The sequence below is a fragment of the Cynocephalus volans genome, chromosome 16 (assembly GCF_027409185.1).
Source record: "Cynocephalus volans isolate mCynVol1 chromosome 16, mCynVol1.pri, whole genome shotgun sequence".
Lineage (NCBI taxonomy): Eukaryota > Metazoa > Chordata > Mammalia > Dermoptera > Cynocephalidae > Cynocephalus > Cynocephalus volans.
In genome coordinates, this window is record NC_084475.1 from 38,017,121 (window position 1) to 38,028,526 (window position 11,406).

General features: G+C 34.0%; 1 pseudogene; it reads left to right on the forward strand.

The window, feature by feature from the left end:
- The first annotated feature begins 2,353 nt into the window (after positions 1-2,353).
- On the forward strand, positions 2,354-2,846 carry LOC134365234 (large ribosomal subunit protein uL23-like; annotated as a pseudogene).
- Positions 2,847-11,406: the final 8,560 nt, after the last annotated feature.

The window sequence follows — 11,406 nt, forward strand, 5'->3', positions numbered from 1 at the left end:
ATAGAGATAATGATTGCACATTGTGAATGTAGTAAATGCCATAGAACTGTTCACTTTTAAATTGTTGTTATGTGAATTTCATCTCAATGAAAACATTTTTGTGGGATTTGTAAGGCAGTGCTTAGAGTAAAATTTACAACTGTAAATGCTTATATTAGAAAATATTTAATATTCAAGGTAATTTGTGAAGTTCCAATCTTGAAAAACTAGATAAAGAAGAGCAAATTAAATTCAAAATAAGTAGAGAGTAGAGAACAATAACTAGCAGAAGTTAAAAAAATAGAATTTACTATATACAATAAAATTAATAATAAAAATAAATAATGGAATTTATAGTTTGCTTTTTTAATTGAATTAAATTGATAAGCCTCTAACTATCAATGTCAGCTACTAAAGCATATATCACAGTATAGAGCCTATAGATCAAGTAATCATGGAACCGTGGTCCATGGCCCAAATCTTGTCCCACCAACCACTTTGTAAATACAGTTTTATTGAGACTATTTCATGCTACAATGGCAAAGTTGAGAACTTGCAATGAAGAATATATGATCTGTAATGCCTAAAATATATACTATTTGGCTCTTTATTGTTAAATTTTGCTGATCCTTGCTATATATAATAAAATAATAAAGAAATATTATAAGTATTTTATCACAAGAAATTCAACAATTTAAATTAGGTGGAACATTTTTTGAAAGACAAAAATTACAAAAACTAATTCATGAAGAAACAAAATGTGAATATTCCTATTTCAAAAAATAAATTCATAACAAAACAACTTCCCACAAAGGAAAGTGGATTCACTATTGAATTTTGCCATGAATTTAAAGAGACAATAATAATCTTAACATAAACACTTTTAGAAATAGAAGAGGGAAGAACATATACCAATTTTTTTGAGATCAGCATTACCCTGTGCTATGGATTCAATGGATCCCTCCCAAATTCATGTGTTAGAAACCTAGTTTCCATCGTAACAGTGTTAAGAGGGTGGGAAATCGGATTATGGTTTGTGAAAGGTGGGGTCTTTAAGAGATGATTGGATCCTGAAGACTATACCCTCCATGAATCCATTTACGGAGTAATGGGTTAATGGTTTAGTGGTTTGTCACAGGAGGGGCACTGGTGGTTTTATAAGGAGAGCAAGGAAGTGCATTCAAGCTCTCTTTCTCATACCATTCTCACCATGTGATACCCTGGTGATCACAGGACTCTACTGAGAGTCACCACCAAGAAGGCCCTCACCAGATGCGCACCTTGGACTATGGACTTCCCAGCCTCTAAAACTGTAAGAAACAAATTACATTTTCTTATAAATTACCCAGTTTCAGGTATTCTGCTATAAGCAACAGAAAGTGGACTAATACACGCTGATATTGAAACCAGAAAGAAATTCCACAGGAAAAAAAAAAAAAGACCTCAAACCAAACCCAAAGTACAATCTACAGACTGTGATTGAACATAGAAAAAAAAGTGTGACAAAATATTAGCAACTTGAATTTATCAGTACTATCAGAACATGAAAAGGATAGCATACCATGAACAAAGGGGGTTTAATCCAAGAATACAAGTTTGGTTTAATATTCAAAAATTGGTTACTGTAACTCATCATATTAAATGAACTGAGAAAAAAAAAATCTCAATAGATACAGAAAAAGTATTTGAAAAACTTAACCCTCTACTGCTTATAGAGAACTTCAGCAAACTATGAAATAAGTTAACATCCTCAAGCTAATGAAGGGCGTCCATGGAATACATACAGTTAATATCACATTTAATGGTAAAATACAGAATATCCTTTCCAAAAGATCAAGGATGTCCCCCTTCATCACTTCCTTTAAATATCTTATGTAACATCCTAGCCATTATACAAAAGGCAGAAATCTTTATGACTTTAAGCTAAACTTTCTTGGAGGGACACAAAAAGTGTGTAGGAAGGGAAAAATTATAATATTTAATTGATTTTCTCAACTAATAAAATCAAACGAAAAACTGCTCTTCAGAATTTACCATTAGTAATGTGAAAAGGCAAGTACCAAATTGGAAGAAAATTTTATATAGGTAGATACAGATATAGAAATCTCCCAAGGAGCTTTCTATTCTATTTTCCTAGGATATATAAAGAACTCTAACATCTCAAAAAGAAGGTATACATTTCAATTTTTAAAATGGGTAAAACATTTGAACAGATGCTTCATGAAAAATAAATATACGAATGGCCAATAAATACATGAAAAGATGTTTAATATTGTTAGCCATCAAGGAAATACAAAATTAAAACAGAAACAATATATATCCACTTCACTTTTTAATTTTGGCCAGTAGAATTGCATGGTTTTTTTCCCACAAGATGATGCTAAAGGTGAAGAAGGACGCTCCTACCCCTTCCAAAGCTGAAGCCACCGCAAAGGCTTTCAAGGCCAAGAAGGCAGTGCTGAAAGGAGCTCACCCCCTCCCCCACACACACACACACAAAGAAAAAAAGAAGAGAGAAAAGATCCACAGTCAGCCACCTTCAGTGACCCAAAACAGTGGGAATGAAACAACACAATTATTCTGGGAAGAGTGCTCCCAAGAGAATCAAGCTTGGCCACCATGCCACCATCAGGTTCCTCCTGACCACTGAGTCTACCATGAAGAAGACAGAAGACAACAGCACACTTGGTTTCATGGTGCATGTCAAGGCCAACAAGCACCAGATCAACAAGAAGAAGAAGTTCTGTGACCTTGAAGTAGCCAAGGTCAACACCCTGATCAGGCCTGATGGAGAGAAGACGGCATATGTTCCACAGCCTCCTGATTATGATGCTTTGGACATTGCCAACAAAATTGGAATCATCTAAACTGAGTCCAGCTGACAAATTCTAATTATACATTTTTTTCACCATAAAAAAAAAAAATTACAGACTTGCATAAGCAACTACTATGTTCTGATTACATCCCATTGTTTCCATGTTCTACCTACCTGCACTTTTCTCAACAGTATATGAGCTAAAAAAATATTTGGCTGAGGTTTGGAACTTATATGTGACAATGTTCTCTAACTGTGGTTTAGCTTGTTCTACTTAGACAATCTTTTATGAAATGGTTCTAAAAAGCATGTTTCCAGGAAACTGGAAATTCTATGAGCCATTTGTGCTATTTAAATAGAAAAAGATCATATTTATGTCTTTAGAATGTATATTATTTTCCCAGCTTCCCTGGAAAATATATGATTCAAAGATACTTAATTAGCATTTATTTCTTTGATCAACTCACTAGGGGCACAGGGACACAATTTTTAAGATAAAAATAATCTATGGAAGAAATGTTTCCTGGATTAAAACCTTTAGTGTACAGCTTTAATGGAACATAGATTTTTTTTTTTTTAATGGCTGAATTATAGAGTTATAGAATCTTGGAAAAGGGATTTATAGTGGAAATGCTGACACAACTTTAGTTCCTGTATGGTGGTGTGAACTCTCTGTTATAATAATTAAGCAATTAGGCATGACAGAGAGTGTGAGTTTCCTGAGATAATCATACCCCTGGGGCATTGCAAGTCATGATCCAAAGATAAGTGTTTTTAATCTCCCGAGGGTGTGATTATCAGATGATAACCACACCCACTGGGGAAGACTTATGACTCATAAAAAAATCTTTACCATAAGGAAAAAAATGATTATGCTGCTGAACGCAGATGAAGCTGGCCACGGAGACTGTTGTGTGTTTACCACAAATTAATTAAGAACTGCAAAATGTACACCACCCTAACAATATTGGGCATTGATCCCAGAGACCATTTTTTTCCCAGTTATTGTTGAAATATAGAGATGAGAGAAGGAACCTCCCCTTCTCAACTTCAGAAAAAAATGAATGATTGATTAAATGAATCGAAAAGATCACATTGTCAAGCCTTTCTATTGACTAAATTTTATCAAGTATATCCTAAGACAGTCTACTACTTCCCAAATTAATCACATTCAAGCAATTTGATCACTTTAGAATAATTGCATCTTTATCTAAGAGCACTTTGTATCTTAGCATTCATCCACTATTTAATCATTCATTTATTCATTCATCCATTTTATTCTAGGACCTACCAAGCACACATGAAACTATGCTGGAGATACAAAGAAGTGTAAGACCCATGTTCTGATTGTGGAACACGGGCACATAAATAATTATAATGCAGTGAAGCAAGTGCTATCATGGTGGTGATGAAAATGTGCTGTACAAAGTAAAGAAGGAAGCAATTCCAACTAAGGAAGAATAAGCAGACTTCATAAAGGAAACAGTATTTGATCTGGATAGTAATCATAGTAGATCCTACTTACCGAGCATGTTCCAAGATCAAAGACATGCTAGAACTAGGAAAACAGGGTAGCCTCCAAGACAGTACTCTTAACTACTAGGCTCTATTCTGAAATACGGTTTGAGTTTGCATCCTTGTTCACTTCAGAGTCCCACATGAGGTGAAATACTCCAAGGAAACTGGAATCAGCAATATAAAATGGAGACACTCATAAGGGCACAGCATATTCCTAGACCATTCACTGCAACTAGAGTCTACGATGGAGAATGTGATAGGAGGAAAGGCTGGAAAATTCAAGTTCGCACTAAATTTGGTCTAAGTCACAGAGATTCAATTCTTCACTAAGCAGTTAGTAAAATTGTCCTGAATGAATCTGCTTCTGATTTCAAGATCAGTAACATGGCTCAGCAAACACTAAGGATTCCTTTTCTCGCTTTTATCTACAAAGGTCGGAAAGACTTCCTGAGTACTTATATGATTATGGTGGTCATTATAAAAGATATATGAGTCAGACAGGTCCAGTACTCATCCTGTATAAAAATAATTTCTGACTGTAGTTGTGCAAAGAAAGCATTTTCAAAAGTTTTGAAGAAGGTAGAGATGGTGGGAAAAAAAATTAATTTTAATTTAAAAACTAAACATAAGCTGCATTGTACATTTAGGAAGTAGAAATTACTGCATTAGAAAGTAATTACAATAAAAATCCTGTAAAAACCAGGTTTGTAGCCATTCTGAGAACTACGTAACAAGTACAGAAAGAATATCCATATCAATAAGCAAGGACTGAAATTTGCAAAGTGCCATGATCTCTGAGAGATACAGAACTTTATAACAGGAGGGATCTGCCTTGGAGGAGTATGTAATCTGCTTGAGAGACAAACATAAATAATTTCTCTGACAAACTACCAAGATAAATAACAGAGTTATATATTATTAACTATTCCCTGGAGGTCAGATAGAAAACTACTGGACTACCATTTCTTGGAGCAGTAAAAATTTAACAGAAAAGGGAATAGAAATCATTTATTGGATGTCCAAAACAGGCCTCCACTTATAAGTCAGATAGCGCAGACTTCTGAGACAGTCAGGTATAAATTTTAATTCTGTTTCAGCACATACAAGGATACTTCAAAAAGCCATGAAAAAATAGAATCAAAAGATAATACTCATCTTTCCACAAAGGTTTCAATAAACCCTTGTATTATCTGTGTGACCTTCTGTCCATTATTGACTCCTGAATTTCACTGTCCATTTTGTAAAATATAGTCAATAGTTCCTAAACTGCAAAGTGGCTGAGAATATTTGAAATGATATGTATAGCATCTAGCTTAGTGGCCAGCACAAGGGAAGCATTCATAAAATGATAGCAGTTATGATGATCACAATGGCATTATGTGACAGCCACCATGCTAGACACTAGAGATTTAAAGATAAGTGAGAAATAACCCTTCTTCTGAATTTGGTGACGGTTCCCCCATCGTTGTCAGCTCCTGGGTGCTTCACCATCACTTGTGGTTCTGCATCCTTCTCTGCAGTATTACATCCTTCTCTTTATTAATCTTTTTCATTAAATACTTTAGAGTATGATATCTATTTTCTGCTGGGACCCTGATGATGTATTCCCTAATATAATTCAATGTATGTGCTCCTTAAAACGATTAATATATTTTACTATAAAAATAGTGTCCTAACTTGCTTACATTTGGTAAAATTGCCACTTTAGGATAAAGTGTGATGCTTATATTGAGAGTTTTATTACCCTGGCACATGGTTTTGGACCTCAGCATATTCTTTGTTCCCTGGCTATCAGGTTCCCTAGGTGGTCCTAGTCGCAGAAATGGATGTGGTTCTCCAATGGGAGCTTCAAAGAATGACCTTCAACTTGGTGGATACAACCTACAGGACATGTTTTCGTTCTCTTTTATGAAACGTATCTTCTTCATCTGTAGAAATGGAAATAGAGTTAAAATTTTGAAAGAGACACCTTTCATTCAGATACCATTGGTGCCATGAGAAATTTCTAAAAACACAGGTTCTTGCTTACTCAAATGAATTCTGCCCATGATTATTTTTTTTTTCAGTTTTTTTGTATGTTTGCTGCACATGTTCCTACAATACTCTCTTAATTAAGCTTCACTAATAAGAAAATATTTCTGACAAGGTCAAATGATAGGACCAAGATCTGAAATCACTTTAAGAATGACATTTCAGAAAAAAACAGAATATTTTTTGAGCTTCTGGGGTTCTCACAAAATTTATCTTTTTTACCTTAATTTTTGGAAATAAAGAAAATATAAAGAATATGCAAACCATGATCAGTTTAGTTAGTGACTCTGAAACATGGATTCTTTGTATGTAAAATATAAATATCACCCAATTTACAAGATTGCTGAGAAATCAAAAGAAAAAAAATAAAGGACGTACCAACATGTTCAGCATGGAATAGTCGTTCTATAACTTAGAGCTGTCATTAACACAGTCACAATTTTAATGATATAGAGTTTTTTCATTAAGGGATCATGTAGGGATCTGCTTGGGTGTATTTTAATTAAATTGTTCATGTCTCAGTAACTGAGTTGGTGAGGGGAGGAAGGATAGCTCCAGTTCATATCACTTGATAGCTTTAAATGAGGCCTTGGAATGTGTTGCTCACTATTTTAAACACTTTACTTCTCATCTATTGATAAATTTTCAAGGTAAGCTGTGTTATCCCCATTTTACACAGAAAGAAATAGAGACACAAAGAGGTTAAGTGACTTTTCTGTGTTTCTGTGACCAGTAAGATTAGAGGTAGAATTTGAATCTGGGCAAGTCTAATTCTAGAGCCGGAGTTTTTAATTACTAGGCTTTCTTCTTCCCAAGACCTGTGCAGGTTGTTGGGGAAAAAGGACTTGATATAATGTCTGAGAACAGTGGGACTACAGCCAAAACTACCAAATTTAAAAATATAGCTACTTAAAATCTTTTCTTGTATAAGACAGGGGAAAATGTTCATTATTACTTACCACGTGCACTTGAGTAAATAAACATCATTATGTGGTAGCTCTTGGTGCAACTTTAATCCAAAACGTGCAACAAGAAAACCATTTATTTCAGATGTGGACTTAGAAAGTCCCCAACAAATAGTATATATTCAAAAAAATTTCAAATTCTTTTAAGTTGCTTAATTAAAGATGAAAGTTTTCTTATCTATTTTAGGTCAAGGAAATGTGTGATTGGAAGATGGAAAAAGACAAATGATTATGTGGAAGACTATGAAATCTGACTTTGAATATCCTTTCAGTCTACTGCCATTTTTATTTTACCAGATTCAGATAAAATTTAAGCATAATACTAGGCAATTTATTCAAACTCAGAAATAAATTAATATTTAAAAAAGAGAATTTTAAAAGTCTGAAAAACCTATGGGGTTAAATGTCTTGCAGCTATTTTATCTCATTAGCTATTAGGACAAAAATATATATTGATTTTTTGTCAATAAATAAAAGAGAATGTTTAAACATTTAATATAAGTTGAATGAACCAAAGAAAAATTATCTTATAAAACAGCTACTTTTAAGATATTTTAATAATATAAATGGATTGAAAGTTAATTACTGAGCCTGGAGGGAAAAGACAATGGGAAGTGACTGCTAAGAAGCATAGGGTTTCTTTCTGAAGTAATGACTATATTCCGGAATTAGATAGTGGTGATGGTTGAACAACCTTCTGAATATACTAAAAACACTGAATTGTACATTTTATAAAAGATAAACTTTATGTAAATGAATGTGAATTACATCTCAATTAAAAATATGCGAAAAAAAGTCAATGGTTGCAGAATCTTTGGATGTGCAGGGCAGGACTATAGTACAGGTCACAGGAACAGATTTTAGTGTTGTAATCATGAAAGGAAGCTTACTTAATACTTAAATAAATAAATAAATAATAAATAAATAAATAAATAGATAGATAAATAAATAAATAAATAAAAAGTTTACAAATCCCAATAAATTGGAAGAACACCATCTCAAGCTGCTCATGAGTCAAGGGCAATCTACTCAAAATTCCCACATTTTTCAACGCAGCTATACAAATAGAGCAAATGGGCTAGCCAAGTGCTTGCCCTGGTTCTTTATATACAACATGATGCTGAAAATACAATTTGATACCCAGTTTTTGAAACTGAAATATCTAGATTTCAAGTACTTATGGATACAGAAGGACAGAATGTTTAGACCACAACTATTCTGGGATATGCAATATTGCAAATTCATATCTCTCATTAGAATACTTCATTGGCCGAAAGCAACTCTAACTTAATAAAGCAAAAACAAGCCAAGAAAAGAATAAAATTAAGATAATAGAGAAAATAATATTAAAGAGAAAGTTGGAAAATTATTCCTCAAAAAAGAACAACCAGGAAAACCCCTAGGAGGATATGTACTGAGAACTAATGGAGCGTTTTTGTAGGTGAGCTAACATGGAAATACCTCAGATCCAATCACATCCCTTCCTTTTGTCACTCTGCTTAGGATTTCTACTCCTAAAAGAAAGAGGATTTGACCGCTATTATTCTTAGAGAAGGCAGAAAGTACCTGGCTTGGTAGTCCTACCTTGTTTGCATTCAGTGGAGGAGTCATTTCCCAAAGGACTCTTACCGAATGACTGGGAACAGGAAAGAGGGCATCCAGAACAACAAATGTCAACCAGAGCTACCAATCTCTAGGTGGTTGCCTAAGATAACCTGCTAGTAGAGTAGAGTAGTTAGGAGCTAATGTGCTTGTGTTCAAAATCTGGCTCTTTCTTGTACTAACTATGTCACCTTGGACAAAGTACATATTTCCTCATTTGCGAAATCAGGATAGTAATACTACTCATTTCACAAGCTCAGTAATTAGCCCAATATCAAGTATGCAGTAAGGAAAATGTATCTGTTTGTTATTATTATCATACATGACTAACATACATAATGTATGCATACTATATTAATATGTTTATTACAAAGTACCTACTTAAAAGTTTAGAAGATTGTGAAGTAGCTATTTCGTGTCAACAGATGATAATAAATCAAAGTAATATGATTGTGCTTATTTTAAAAATTCAGTAATTTTGCCCTAAATCAGATTGTGTTGTTCAATTTAATGCAAATTAGCCTGTTTTTCTTGTAGTTCTATAGAGAAGCTCTATCTAAAATTATATAGGTTTTTTTGGAGAAAGGTCTAAACTAAATACAAAATATTCAACTTATTTATTTATGTTTTTGGACTAATGTTTACAGTAAGTAAACTCCACAGCATCAGCATTTATGCAATCATTTGTATCCCAGAGAATACCACACATGTATCATACATTATAAGATTTACTTGGTTCTTACTATTTTAGCCTAGTAACAAAAGGAATCCATAATTTCACTAGCCATTAATCATTCCTGCTCTTTTAACAATAAGCTTAACAGAATGGATTGTCATTTTAGAGTCAATTTTCAAATAAACATGATCAAATAACCAACACGAAAAGTAAGAAAAACACAGTAGATAATCTATGTTTCTCAGTGTTTACGCTCTTGACTTCTCCTTGATAAGTAAATTCACTGGAATCTTTACTTGCACTCTTGAAAAAATAGCTTACTTTGGTGGCTTCCAAATTCTTAGCCACAGCTGAAGGTTTTAGGTTTTCTAGTAGAAATAAAATCAATAATCTATCCTAAGAAATAGAGGTCTAACACAAATATGGCCATGTCCGTGCTGACTCGTCCCCATCACATCACAGACAGAGCCGTCACCTCCTGCTATCCCCTCTCTCCACTTCAGAACGACAAATCGTGGGAGCAGCATGGAGTGATTTTCACTGAGCTACTTGCATCAGTTAGGGTTGAATCATGAAATGAGTATTGCTGTGAGTATTCTAGAATCAGGAATTCATTACAAGAATTGTACTTTACATAATTACAGGAGGAGCTTAGAGAATAAATGTCCAAAGAGATAAAAGAAAAATCCACTAACCAGCCCCAGCACTGGAGAAGGAAATGGAGCAGAATAAAACCACAGCGAGAAATGGATTTTCCCAAACTCTCTGTACAAAAATAAAGCTTCAGATGTTGCAAAATAATGACAGGTATTTCAAACACAATTTTTTATTTCAAAGTACAAGGTAGTAGCTCAAAACAAAACCCAATGATAACTAAAAAAAATATTATTTAAAAGAAAACTTGTAATTCCTATCTCAGTATTCTTCCCAACTTTGGGCACTCAAAATAGACCTGGGGACGCCAATTTTTCCCAAGCTTCACTAGTTTATAGATACAAATGGAGAAATATAAAGGCAATAGGAATTTGCCTCTTGAAACCATCTTTCCAAATTGTTTCTGCAGCTCATCACAAAGTTCGAGGTTCTCCTGTGGGCTCTCAGGTGTTGCACAAAATTGGCTTCCACCAGGTGCTGCTACTTCTTTGCCAATTATATACCAGACCTTGTGTCCAACCAGCACTGGCCATCTTCCTCCAGAACTCTGAGGGGACTGTCATGTCCAATGTTGTTGCACAGCAGAAGATCTAAAAGAAGCCACAGAAGGTGCACAAGAAGCCAATAGCCTAACGTGTAGTGAGAAAAAATCCTTTACGCCCATTTTGTCTTTTGTATTGTATTCTGTGGGAGTGGCTCCCAAGCAGAGGTGATTATGTCCTCAAAGGTCTTCATGGAAACTCTTCTTTCTGCTATCAGTAGCTTTCTCTGCATACTGCTCAGATATCAGAATAAGGGGATGGATTTGGGACATACCCTATTATTCTCTGCATTCTATTTTCTTCCCTCTCCTGGGATTCCTCTCCCCAAAACAGTTAATTCTCCTAAGCAGCACAATCCAGTAGAACTATAATATGAATCATATATGCAATTTAAAATTTTATATTAAATTTTTTTCTCAGAAGACGTAAAGAGAAACATGAAATTACAATATATTTATTGAACCCATTATTGTATTCAAAGTATTATTTAAAGATGTAATTAATATAAAATTATTAATTAGATATTTTACTTTTATTGTATTTAGTATTTGAAATCCAGTGTCTGTTTTATACTTACAGCAGATAACAATTCACACTAGCCACTTTTCAACTGCTCAATAGCCA